The sequence below is a fragment of the Chenopodium album genome, chromosome 3 (genome assembly GCF_948465745.1).
Source record: "Chenopodium album chromosome 3, dcCheAlbu1.1, whole genome shotgun sequence".
Lineage (NCBI taxonomy): Eukaryota > Viridiplantae > Streptophyta > Magnoliopsida > Caryophyllales > Amaranthaceae > Chenopodium > Chenopodium album.
The window spans coordinates 68,583,982-68,598,844 of record NC_137836.1 but is presented as its reverse complement, the minus strand read 5'-3'; positions in this window follow the sequence as shown (position 1 = coordinate 68,598,844).

Sequence of the window (14,863 nt, the reverse complement as noted above, 5' to 3'; positions counted from 1 at the left end):
GCAACATGTTCTTCACCCTTTCAGATTTCATTTTCCTTCTCAGATTAAAATTTCACTGTACATTTTATTAGATTAAATCATCCGATTACATTGTACACAAGTATTCCAAATAACAATACTTCAATTTCAGTATTATTAGACCTTAGTCATCCTACATGACATGTAGACTATCAATAACATATAATCAATCATCCAATTCCCAAGATCTTATTTATTTAAGAAAAAAACTCATACGATATCAAATTATCAAATTTTTCGAAAATACCTATACTAGTACACAAAATAGAAAACTAGTATATGATATGATTCCATAATATCATACGATAGCACACTCATCACATATAAATACATAAGCACGTAGTTGGCACACAATATTTCAAAACAATTTCATAACGGAATTCTAAAGATGATGGACATTGAAAATTACCTTGACCGTGCGTGATATCTCAAGGTAAATAACCTCCGAAACGTTCACCTAGTAGCCTCTGTCTACAAATAAACCGATAACCAATTAGTTCTACTCGTCACGAAGCTATATAATGCTCACGAGGGTTAGTAAGCTAGTGTACTACTTTTTTGTAAAGAAACACTACTTTGTAATAAAATTGAAAAAAAAAAAAAAAAAAAAAAAAACAATTTATAAAACAATGTTCTCATTACAAATTAGATGCTAAGGTAGACTTTTCTTATTAAAGTAATCTTAATACCGTGCTTTTCAAGCACATCCCACGTGACCACAATAGCTTGACTTCATCTTCCTTTCATTCAAAGATAGGATATTTTCATAGTTTTGTTCTGGTAAATTATTCGGATCGAGATTTTCAAGAGTTATCAAATAGGATGGGCTCAATAATTTGAACGGGTAAGAGATAAAAACAGAGGGTGAGGTTCAAACGTTGCTTGAATTTTCCAAAATAAACAAAATTTATTTCATGAGAATCATGGTGGTGAATTATAGCTTACCAGCCAAAGATCAAGGTTGAAGATAACAATGCAAATTGTTGATTACTTGAGAAATACTTTTTAAAAAGTGGGTTTTCTTTTTGTACGGTATACGACTTTGGTATTTAGGAGGTGTGTATATAATGTAGGGATTTTAGAGATTTATTTCTCTGGAAAGTTCAAAAGATAGAACCCAAATTAGATTGAGTTGGTAGTACTAGCTCATCTCTATCCGGTAAAACTAATCACCCCTCTTTTCTAAAAAAGTCCAAAACAGGTTTTGAAAATTATTCTCAGTCAGTTTTTTTTTTTCCAAAATAAAATAATAATTATAAATTATAAAATCTATTAACATAACATATATAATTAAAGTTTAAAAGTTTATACTAGCTAGAAAATTTTGGGGTATTACACTTACAAAGTTTCCTTTATCACAAAATTGTGATATGCTGAGCAAATAGTGCATTAAGCCCTCGACCGGGAACACATTATCAATGGAATAAGATTTTAATCTTCCGATTTTGCTTTTTCCAATGATCTCGCCTTGCTTATTATCCCCAAAGGTTACTGTTCTTCCAGGGTAGTCTTCTAGTGAAAGGAATTTTGATTTATCACCTGTCATATGCTTTGAAAACCCGTTGTCGAGATACCATGAGTTGTTCCCCCTCACTAGGACCTGCATGAAAACTAAGTTGTACACACCTAAAAATGTCTCCCCAAAACCAAACCCAATGATGAACAACCTTTCACCGCCATTATTGGTCGGGTTGAGAATTTAATCTTGGAGTACTTAAATCCATATTTTCATTTCATAAACCAACCCGATCCCTAGCCCATTTCCCCAAACCATAACTTATTTTCCTCTTTTCATGCCTTTAAACCCAAAATAATTTATTTCATGTCCTTTAAAATCATACATTTCGTGTCCTTTTTATAAAAACGTTTAAACCTGTTTATTTTGGTCAATAATCTGGGTGCAATGATTTAATATTTGGATGAGTCTTGAAAAGATCTTTCCAACGATATATTATAAGCCCAAATCCGAGTTGTAACGAATAAGTTATGGCCACAATACTAAACTGAGGCCAAACCAAACCTAAGTCCATCTTACCTACGACCCAATGATCATGTGAAGAATCCAAAAGCTTTAATCCTATCCCTAAACCAATTAGGATTAATTGGAAGCTTCTATAAGTTTCTAAAAGATATTAATTATCCTTTTTGAAAAGATAATATTAAAGAGTTTGAAATTGAATAAAACTTTTATTTTTGAAAGTCCTATTTCTATTCGAATTGAAAGACGTTCAAATATAGTCAGATATTATTTTCTAGCCTCATTTTTTTTTATCCAAATCTTATATGGTTGGATAGCCCTTGAAATTATCTTTCCAATGATATATTATAATATCAATTCTGAGCTATAACGGAAAACATATGAATGAAATACCAAACTCTATCCAAAGTTATCACCGTCTCACTATTTCGGCCATATCTTTATCAATAACGGTATATAAAACCTAAATATTTTAATCTGATTCTAATTGGGATAGAAAGTAAACTTCAAGAGATTTCCAACAATATATTATTTATCTTATTCTAATTTTTGTATCAAAAGATATGATAAAAACAAAAACCGCAAAAATTGTTGTCTATCGCAAGAGTATTATTCCAATTCGAATTCTTATCTTTTCTTGATTCTTCGACCCTCTTTTTTCCTTATAATAGAGGTCATATATCCCTTTTTCAATCATCAACAAGCTTGATCACCAGATCATTCTCTCTTCCTCTCTTCTACACCAAAAATCACTCTTCTCTCTCTCTCATACTCTAAGCCTTAAACCTATATTTCTAATTACATCATTCCTTCCTTAAGCACTCCAAGGAGTTCATACAATACCCAAAGTTCTATACTTAAACCAAGGCGTGAAAAGGTATAATTAACTGAGGGTTTGGACCAAATCAAATTTACTTTTAATTTAATTATTTCAATTTGATATATTATCTATTGAAGTTACTAACAATTTATTCATGATGTAGCAATTTTAAGGAACGCGCCTAATGTGAGTAATAATTAATTTAATTACTCTTATTTTATTTTAATATTTCTAGTATCATGATTAGGTTAAGTTATATTTGATTTGACTAACGCTATTATTGTTAAATTGCTTCCAATTTTAATGCTTGTTTTATTATATTTATTGATCACCATAATGCATGTTTAAAGAGAATATGTAATTGAAAATCACGCCTAATAAGATAATTTGGACAACCGGTTTAGGTTCCTTTAATCTTGTTATTTAATCAAGTGATCACAATATTTTAGAATTATGTGTTGCATTAATATTCAACCAATTTAGCCTGATAATAGTATGGAGCGAATTGAATCTTTGTTTGCATGCCTTTGAAATAGCAGGAATCACTTTTCACTATAAGAATCGAGTAGAGGCCAATACGGGCGAATGTGACTCCATGACTCACTTCATACCATCAGCCCCGATCCTCCTTTCGTGGTTCCGAACCCTATGGAGTTAGTAATCTCATGGATTATGAATGGGGTGTAATCTTCACGGGTCAATCGTTTTTGCCTTTTGTTCTCCCTTTATCGTGGTTGTCTTTTATGATCTGTGAACGGTTTACAAATTCCTTAAAAACTTGTTGACATCTCCCTACTTTCCTTGTCCCTAATCGTATTATGTCAATTCCCACTTCCTATGAGTGCTAGGCATATTCACAACATGCTTTAACGTAGGTGCACTTCATACGACGCCTACAATTTGGCGACTCCACTAGGGAGGATTCTTGATTATTTATCGATTTGAGTGATCGGTATTTAATTGAGATGAGTGGATGAGACTTGATAGATTCTTGAATTATATTCCTGCGATTTAATTGGCATTGTCACATATGCATATGCATTTTAGCTTACCTATTTTGCCACAATAGTACGTGTTCTACGTATGTGGCTAGCCTGGGGGATTTAAGCTCTATCAACTCGAAAACGCTCATGGCAATAAGGGTTCATCCGAGTTATTAAATCCACCCAAACTATGGACACTACAAAAAAAATGAGAATAGGCAACACTTAAGATTGCAACACTTACAGAAATGTTACTCTTAATAATCTAACGCAACAATACTTATTTGTTACCTTGAACTTAAGTAACAGAAAAAAAAAAGTGTTGCTCTAGACTATATAAGGCAACAGTCGCTTAAAGTGTTACCTATTTCTTGTCTAAGACAACAAATATAATAATTGTTGCATGAAAAGATAACAATAACAAAACTATTGTTTGAAAAATGTAACATTAATATCTATGTTGCCATATATAGCAACATTTATATTAAAATGACAACATATATAGTTGGAACTCACCTTGTGACTCTGAGGTCACAAGTTCAAGCCCTACCAACTACTAAATGCTTGGGAGTGACAACATTTTTGAATTATCTTCTTAGATGGCAACATTTTTCATTTGTTGTCTTTGTTAAAGTGTTGCCTTATGTATCATTTTACCTAAGCTTTCAAAATTGTTGCCTTTGAATAAAAATGGGTTGCCTTATGAATAGACAACGGGGGCATAAATTACGCCTCATATGTGTTGTCTTAGCTACAAGGCAACACTTTTTTTATATTAGGCAATGGTTTTGCATTGTTACCTTTGCTTTATTTTGTTGTAGTGGGAGTCGAGTTCGATTTCATCACGAACTCGAGGAGCTGCCCGTTGGCATACCTCCTCAAGGGAGGCTACTGAGCGCGGGGAAATTAGGTCGTTGACTAACCTCCTCACGGCCAAAAAAATTTTATTATAATCCTAAACTAACCCCTAAACAAGTCTAGTGATAAGTTCGGAGTCGAACCACAAGGAACGGTAATGTTAGATTGTTCTCGATCTAATGCTTAAGCTACGCCGAAGTCGGTTTATGGATAGTGGACACTACAACTACACTAACACACATATAAAGATCAAGATATTATAAAGTCTCCTAGGGGAAAAGATCCACTTTGAACAATTAACAAGTTAATGGGAATCGATTTGATAATCAATCATGTAAAGAAAGAATTAAAATGGGAATTAATTACACTCAAGAGCAATCTCTCAAATTCCTAGCCTAGTTCCCTCATTGACTAGGTGCATAGAAAAAATTACCCAAAATGCAATCAAATATATCAATTCTAAGTCACAATCCCTTGTCAAACTAGATCTAATATGCAATTAAGTTTGTTATCTTGGGAGATCAATCCAATCTAAAACAAACAACATGCCATCATCAATTTAATCACACAATTATCATCAAATTTATCTCAAATAACTCAATTAACCATAACAAAGCTTCACTCAACACCTAGTAGAAGGAAATATACTCAAACATGATTAACAAAGCAATTAATAAAGCATAAAGAGAAGAGAGAGTAAGAAATGCTCATTGATATAAAATGGAGATCTTCAAATCATCAAATTCCTCCTTTGATTATCCAAAATCCATGAAAACCATTGTTTTTCTCACTTTCTCTCTCCAAAATTTGAGAGTTTTCTCTCTCTAAAAACCTAAAACTAACCTAAAAACTACTAAAATATGAAATCCCCCCTCTAAAATGAGCAAAAAAAACTATTTATAGCCCTTACTAGATTGCCTAGGAAGCTCCGCAAAAAGTCGAGCAGCGCGTAGAGGAGCGGGCGCTCCAATTTCGTGCACGGGCGCTCCTAGCTGCAGCAAAATATGGCAGAATCGTTCCAGAAAGTTTGGAGCGGGTGCTCCTCACAGGTGCGCGCCCACTCCTCACAGGCTGGGCAAACTGCTCATCTTCAAATGAGCATATCTCCTACGTTTTACATCGGAATTGGGCATATCATCTATCTTTGGAAAGCTCTCGAGATAAGCTTTCATCTACAATTGGATTCGCCCCAAAATGTTATGTAGATCAAAAGATATAGGGTTTGAAGTATGATCTTTGCAAATCAAGTGCACATTTCTTAATTACTTGTTCTTTTATGTTTTATATTTCTTCAATCTTAAGCAATGAAATTATCCAAGTGTTCCTAAACATAAGAGTAAAGCAATAAAGTTTAATCTAATGTCATAAGCCACCAAAATATGCAGGAAAAGCCAAAATTGAGCAATAACGATATTTCACACACAAACATGACAAATGTAGTAAAACGTTATTAAAACTAAGTAAAAAGATAGATAAATTATGAAAAACTAACTAGAAAACTCCTAAAAATAGCAACATAAATGACACTTATCAAATTCCCCCAAGCTTAACTTTTGCTCGCCCTCGAGCAAAACAAAAGAAACACAAGGGAATGTGATGCATTTTATAAAAACAATGAAAACTAGAAGGGAAGAATATACACTAACTCACTTTCGCAGGAATCACGAATACATTTAGCATATGAATCAGGCACTTTAAACCCCTTAGATTTCTCTAGAGGACGAGTAAGCTCTCGTAAGGGTGTCCTAAGAGTTTAACCCATAAATATTGACAAAAATCAAGGCAAAGCAATAAATAAATAAAATAAAATAAATCAAAGTAAGAGAAAAGTTACAAGCGTTCTAGAGTGGACTTTTATGATGGAACAAACATTAATGAATATCAATCTTTCTAAAATAATAAAGGTATGCACGTTCTAAGATGTTCAAGGTTGATTGAAACATAACATATGCTAAGCATGGAGAACTAAAGGAAACACATTCCACCTTTTGTTCCAACCAATCAAACCACGTTCTCTCTACTAGTTTCAAATCCACTTTCAAGTTAGCTTCTCATGATTCCGCGAAGGAACCGGAAAATAAATAAGAAATTAAAAACATTGAGAAGGTAACCCGACATCTTGGCTATGCAAACTCACTCTATAGGCTTGATTCCTATTTCCCGCCATCATTGAATGACTTAACCTTCTAGGATCACAAGGACTTTCAAGGTTGTAACATATAGGCTAGGAGAGTAAAGGTGTGGAGAACTTTTGAAATTGGTTGTAAACCTATGTGAAGCCCGGGTGGAATTTCTTCCACAAGATCCAAACGATTCCAAAACAAAAGTACCAAGTATGCTTATTAAATAACTTTCCCCCAAGCTTATTTAACACAAAATAACAAAAAAAAGGGAAAACAAAAATAACAAAACCTTTTTTTGTGCTTTACATTCTTCTTTACTTTTTTTTCGATATTTTATTTTTCCAAGCTTTTGCTTCTTTTGCTTTTTTTTTTTTTTTTTTTTGTCCTTGCCTCTTTTAACTTTGGACGGCTTTTTCTCAAAATGCATTTGCTTTTGTGCACAAAATTATATACAACACATACTTGCTTTGCAAATGAACTCATAATTCTAAACTTTCACCATAAACAATAAAACAAGCTCCAAAACAAAATTGCTTCACAAACTAAAGGTAGAAGTTAAAGTGAAACCAAGGCTGAAAGGCTTGTATTGTGGTTAGAGAAAAGAATGTATATGGTTCAAATGGGCTAGTAATAGAGGCAAATCCGAACCAAATCCAAAAATTGAAAATTAATCCTATAAAAAGAGAAATGTCTTGGGACTTACCTCCTCACGGCCAAACAAAATTTATTATAATCCTAAACTAACCCCTAAACAAGTCTAGTGGTAAGTTCGGAGTCGAATCACAAGGAACGGTAATGTTAGATTGTTCTCGATCTAATGCTTAAGCTACGCCGAAGTCGGTTTATGGATAGTGGACACTACAACTACACTAACACACATATAAAGATCAAGATATTATAAAGTCTACTAGGGGAAAAGATCCACTTTGAACAATTAACAAGTTATTGGGAATCGATTTGATAATCAATCATGTAAAGAAAGAATTAAAATGGGAATTAATTACACTCAAGAGCAATCTCTCAAATTCCTAGCCTAGATCCCTCATTGACTAGGTGCATAGAATTTACCGAAAATGAAATCAAATATATCAATTCTAAGTCACAATCCCTTGTCAAACTAGATCTAATATGCAATTAAGTTTGCTATCTTAGGAGATCAATCCAATCTAAAACAAACAACATGTCATCATCAATTCAATCAATTTAATCACACAATTATCATCAAATATATCTCAAATAACTCAATTAACCATAACAAAGCTTCACTCCACACCTAGTAGAACGAAATCTACTCAAACATGATTAACAAAGCAATTAATAAAGCATAAAGAGAAGAGAGAGTAAGAAATGCTCATTGATATAAAATGGAGATCTTCAAATCGTCAAATTCCTCTTTTGATTATCCAAAATCCATGAAAATCATTGTTTTTCTCACTTTCTCTCTCCAAAATTTGAGAGTTTCTCTCTCTAAAAACCTAAAACTAACCTAAAAACTACTAAAATATGAAATCCCCCCTCTAAAATGAGCAAAAAAAACTATTTATAGCCCTTACTAAATTGCCTAGGAAACTCCGCAAATAGTTGAGCAGCGCGTAGAGGAGAGGGCGCTCCAATTTCGTGCACGGGCGCTCCTAGCTGCAGCAAAATATGGCAGAATCGTTCCAGAAAGTTTGGAGCGGGCGCTCCTCACAGGCGGGGCAAACTGCTCAGCTTCAAATGAGCATATCTCCCACGTTTTACATTGAAATTGGGCATATGACCTGTCGTTGGAAAGCTCTCGAGATAAGCTTTCATCTCCAATTAGATTCGCCCTAAAATGTTATGTAGATCTAAAGACATAGGCGTTTGAAGTATGATCTTTGCAAATCAAGTGCACATTTCTTCATTACTTGTTCTTTTATGTTTTATATTTCTTCAATCTTGAGCAATGAAATTATCCAAGTGTTCCTAAACATAAGAGTAAACCAATAAAGTTTAATCTAATGTCATAAGCCACCAAAATATGCAAGAAAAGCCAAAATTGAGCAATAACGACATTTCACACACAAACATGACAAATGTAGTAAAACGTTATTAAAACCAAGTAAAAAGATAGAAAACTATGAAAAACTAACTATAAAACTCATAAAAATAGCAACATAAATGACACTTATCAGCTGTTTTGCTAACGCATCCAAACTCTTAATCATGGTAACCTTTGACACCCAAAAGCTTGACCATAGAGGAACATAGAACTTGACTTTAGGTTGCGAAATTTATTGCATCATTCGTGACAATGTGCTTATAAGTGCATTTTTTGACTTTTTATTTATTTATTTATATTTTTCTCTTATCAAACCCTTTTTTTGTAGAGTCGAGTCATAGATTTTTTTTATAAATTTTTTAGTCACCCGGATTTTTATTCCCGTATACTGGACAAGAGTCAACTTGTTTTGGTTATATCCAGAGATTTAGAAAGAGTTACGTGTCGTGCGACCTATGGATCTGTAGCCCCGAGTTTTATCTTTCATTTGGAGTTGGTTTCGTCCCAAACAGAGTCACTGATCAAAAGGTATAACCGATATACTACAGCCTGTCCAATTTAGCTGCGTCAACTTTCTTTTTTTTTTTTTATATATCTTTTCGTGTCAAGCTAGTCTTAGCCAAGTCCTTTAATCCATGACAACTCATATAATATAGGATTATAGATTTATATTTATTTATTTATTATTTTTATATCCATGAGTCCTAACTCTTCTAGAATTCTAGTCCTCTTCCTAGTTTCTTGTGATTTTTTGTGCTAACCTTAACATGTGTTCTTTGTCTTTGATTGTGGTTAATCTTATTTATGACTAACGATTTCCAATGGACCATTTTCACCTAGTAAATAGCATAAAAATTAAATTGGACAAAATTAATCAAGTTAGTTTGTCTTTTAGTCTTCCGTGCTATTTGATCATTGGGTCCTTTCACTAGTAGAAAAAATCAAAAAGGCACCCCCTAATTGCCACCGGTTCAGTCCAAACCGGTGGAAAAAATGGGCTAAAAAATGCGCGGATTAATGAACCAGGACATATGGCACCGGTTCACTTCAAACCGGTGGCAAAAACATAAAGACCACCGGTTTACCGATGCCAAATTCAAAAAAAAAAAAAAAAAATCGCCTTCTCTCCTTCCTTCCCCCTCCTTTCTTCCTTCTCTTTCCTTTTTCATTTTCGTTCTCAGCAGCCACCTACTGTTGCATTCGAGCCAAAACCCACAAAAACCCTACTGTCCTCCTCCCCTTTTCCCTCCACCACTTCAGCCACCTTGAACGACGGAGGTTCGAAAACCCTCCAACCACCCTTCTCTTTCTCCCCTGTCCTTCTCTTTCTCCCCTCAACCCCCTCCACCTCTCTTCGTTTCCCTCTTCATTCCAGGCCAGAAAATGCCGCGCCACCGCACCACCGAGCACGGCTGCTGCTCCATCTCTCCTTCCCTTCAAGCTCTTCAACCACAATTCCAAGGTTTTAGGTATAATTTTTTTTGCTTTATTCACAATTATTTTTTTAATTATGTACTTATATTAATTTCTTTTGCATGTTGAACAATTGTTAGGCAAATTAAAATTTAGATTTGAATATAATTTTACTCCAATTTTTATCAATTTTTGGTTTTTTTTATTGGGAAATTGTTACTAACCTTGTTACTCAATTAGTTGGATTTTAGTATATTTTAATGGTAAATTTAATTTGTTTTGATGGGTAATTTTGACTAAAGTAGAGAATATTAACCTTGTTACTTAATTAGTTGAAATTTGGTATGTTTTAATGGTTAGTTTTAAGTTGTTTTGATGGGTAATTTTGAATAAATTAGAGATTAGAAACCTTGGTATTAAATTAGTTGAATTTTGGAATGTTTAAATGGTTAATTTTAAGTTGTTTTGATGGGAATTTTTGAATAAATTAAAGATTAGTAACCTTGTTACTAAATTAGTTGAATTTTGGAATATTTTAATGGTTAATTTTAAGTTGTTTTGATGGCTAATTTTGAATAAATTATAGATTAGTAACTTGTTAGTTTAGCAATTTTGAATTAATTAGATGAATTTTGAACAAATTAGTGAATACATAGTTTAGAAATTGTTAGTTTGATGAATGATGTGCTTTAGCTTAGAAATAAATTAGTGAATTGACATGTTATGAGAAAGAAATAGTACATACATAATATTTAACCTAATTTTTGTTTTTTTTTTTTAATAGATTCATATGTGAATTGAAGCACGAGTTTAGCTTGAGGACTACATATTGAGCTCAAGTGGGTAGTTCATAAGTGTACATCCATTGTACTTGCTATATTGGTATGAATTATAAACTTTACTAAGCTATATTTCTTTCTATTTATCCATTTAATAAAAGTTTATTCATGATATTGCAACTTGTGTATTGTTTAATTGCAAATAAATACAACAATATATAGAATTATTGCATCATCATATGCCTAGATGCCTGTTCAAGGCTTTCTCATTAGGAGAAAGTCTTGAATAGTCCCCGGTTGGGACTATTCTTGAATGTGTACTCTCAATTAGGTGGTGAATGTATGTCTTCTTTTCGATTTTAAGGAACATCTTGGCTTACCATTTCCTTACTATGTTCTCTGGGTACATATGTGGGTAATTAATTATCTACATCGTGTTTTTAGAGAACTAGGGGGAAACGCTGCCAGATTTTCCTTAAAATTGGAAAGTTGACATACATTCACTAGTGAGAGTAGACATTCAAGGATGGGTTAGGATGGAGTGATAAGGACCCTTTGGAAACATGCATTTTTTCACTATATGAATGGTATATTCACGATGTGTACTTGAATTTTATTTACATAAAATATGTAGCAATTACACATTATTCATTATACGTTGCTATATATATGTTTAGAGACAATTTACTAAATGGAGAAGGATAGTGGTTGGATGTATGGTAGACGCGATACATTGGAATTTTGGAATGGGGTTCAAGAGTTTTTCGAGAGGTATTTATCTTATCAACGCAAACTGGGTTACAAAGGTCTTTATTGTCCTTGTGTTGATTGTAATAATGTGAATGTGGTCGATAGTGTTGAAATCATTAGAGATCATGTATTGTGTCGTGGGTTTAGGCATAAATACCATGTATGGATTTGGCATGATGAAGGTGGAGAGTACAGTGGGGATCTTGATAAAACTAGGTAACATTGAAATGTTATGAGAAATAAATAGTTCATTTGATAAGAAAGGTAGAAAATGAGCTAAATAGAAGTCATATAGGCCATATTTAGGCCATTTTTTGTTAATATGCTCTTTTGATGTGATTTCTTTCCTTATACACCTAAAACTAGATAATATTGACATGTTATGAGAAAAAAAGTTTATTTGATAAGAAATGTAGGAAATGGGCAAAGTAAAGTCATATATGTCATATTTGGGCCATTTTGAGTAAAATGCGTCTTAAACCTTAATAAAATGTTCTTTTGATTTAATTTTAAGCCTTAGACACATAAAACTAGGTAACATTGACATGTTATGAGAAAGAAATAGTTCATTTAATAAGAAATGTAGGAAATGGGCTAAATAGAAGTCATATAGGCCATATTTGGGCCATTTTGAGTAAAATGCGTCTTAAAACTTAATAAAATGCTCTATTGATGTGATTTCAAGCCTTAGACACCTAATATTACCCAACATTGACATGTTATAAGAAAGAAATAGTTCATTTAATAAGAAATGTAAAAAATGGGCAAAGTAGAAGTCATATAGGCCATTTTTGATAAAATACATATTGTTTAGCCTATTTAATTAATTCTAACATAGTTTTTTTGTATTTCAAGTTTTGCAAGGTACAAAAGGATGGTCCGTTGACAATCAAGGAACTTAATGAAGTTCGTGACATGTTGGCGTCTTTTATCACCTTTAACATGTAAATGTCATTTTTATTGTAAATTTATGTTAACTTTTTAATTATATTATTATTCATTAATTACTTACTATCCTTTGTGTGTGTGTGTGTGTGTGTGTATATATATATATATATATATATATATATATATATATATATATATATATATATATATATATATATATATATATATATATATATATATATATATATATATATATATATATATATATATAACACCTTTTTTTTATTGTATTGCATTTAGGAATATTTATATCTATATATGAATTATTGTTTTTAATATTATTTGTATCTTATTATAATATTTAATAATATTATTATTATTATTGGTAATTATAATAATAATATTATTAATTATTTTTGTTAATATTATTGCTGGAATTACAGGCCTGAAAACAGGTTATTATTGATGGAACTACAGGGTGTTTTTTTATTTTAATATTATTGCAAGAAAACAAAAAAAAAATTATACTGAAATGGCCCCGGTTAACCATTGCCAAAAATGGCTGGCACCCAAAAAAAAATTACGCGGGGTTTTTTTTTGGCACCGGTTAACCGGTGGCCAAAATAAATAAATACCACTGGTTTTGAACTGGTGGCAAAGTGGGGAGGTGTTGGCACCCCTCACATTGTGACCGGTTCAAACCAGTGCCTTAAGCCGGGTATGAACCGGTGCCAATTAGCATTATTCTACTAGTGTTTATTTTTTCACAACTTACTCATGTCTAGCCATGTGATCATACCACAAGTCTTAATAAACTCACCTAATCACACATGTTGAGTCATTGCACACACTTTGTCTTCGAGTAATGCACTATATTGTTTACAATCATATATTAGGACCATGCATGCGTTGTTTTTCATCGTAATAGGAATGAGTGGAGTATTTCCCGTCAGTTTTCAAAATTGTTTCATACACTCTTCCTTTCCAATCTGTGTATTGAGTGAATGCATTAACAGAGTTCATCCTTACACAGTACTTGAGTGTAGAATAAATAGGCCATAGTTGGAAGAATTACGGGAACGCTACTCCTTCCTTCTTTCCTTCCAATCAAAGCATCAACAACAACAAACTTTTTTCCTCACCTGGCAGCAAGAAGTAACTCATAAACAGTCATGAAGACAAAGCATGATGCAAGCTTCTCACCAAGATTTCATGTTTTCTTCTTCTTTTGTTTCAAACCCTTCCCCCTAAAAATTATAGCATAGGTTCTCCTTATTCATGTGTCTATGTGTCACATTTCTTACCTTCTTCATAAGTGAGCATCTCTTTCTTACATTCGATCATATGATTAGCAAAAAAAAAGAAAAAAAAATCAAAAATTGAACTGAACACAAGGTATACCAATGATTTGAGGTACCTTTGCAACCCATTCATTCCCCCATTAAACATTCAATCACAAATCCATTTCTTAATCATTCACTTTGAGCGTCTAACGATTGTCCTTATTTATTCAACCCATATTCACCTAGCCCTGAGATGGGAAAGTGTGAAATTTGTGTAACATTCAAAAAGCAAGTAAAAAAATACAGCAAAGCAATAATAAAATAATGTCAAAAGGCAAGTGTTCCAATGTCTTCGATATGAACACGTCTCAAATTGTGTCTCTCATCGAGTGCTTGGTACCATGCCTGAAAAACATGAATTCTAAGTGAGTGATGGACCGCATGATCCGAGATTGTCTACATTGATTCAAAAGAATGAAAAAAAAAGAAAAAATTCAATACAAAAAAAAAATATATGTAAAATAAAACTTGCAAAGTCCAAATTTTCAAATACACAATTGCATATCTTGGGAGCTTCGCTCGGGTCTTGAGCCTTTTACCCCTTTCTTCCTTAAACCTTCATCTTAAACATATTACAACCCTTGAAAGACCTCTTTGAGGTGTACATACACTTGTGCAAATTTTGGTTAGAGCTACTTTCGACCTGATTCTTAACGAATACGTAGGCAACCTCACATCGAGGTGCGGCCACATTCATATTCACATTTATATTCATATCCATGCTTGATCGAGTCAAAGAATATCCAATGCTTACCCCTATCCATCTAGAGATAGACTTGGGGGCTTGAACCCACATCATTTAGCCTACCCATCCAAAAGAGTCATCATCTTTGACTCTTCTCACATATATTTCCATCACCATAACCTTTGCAGCCAGCCTTAGTATC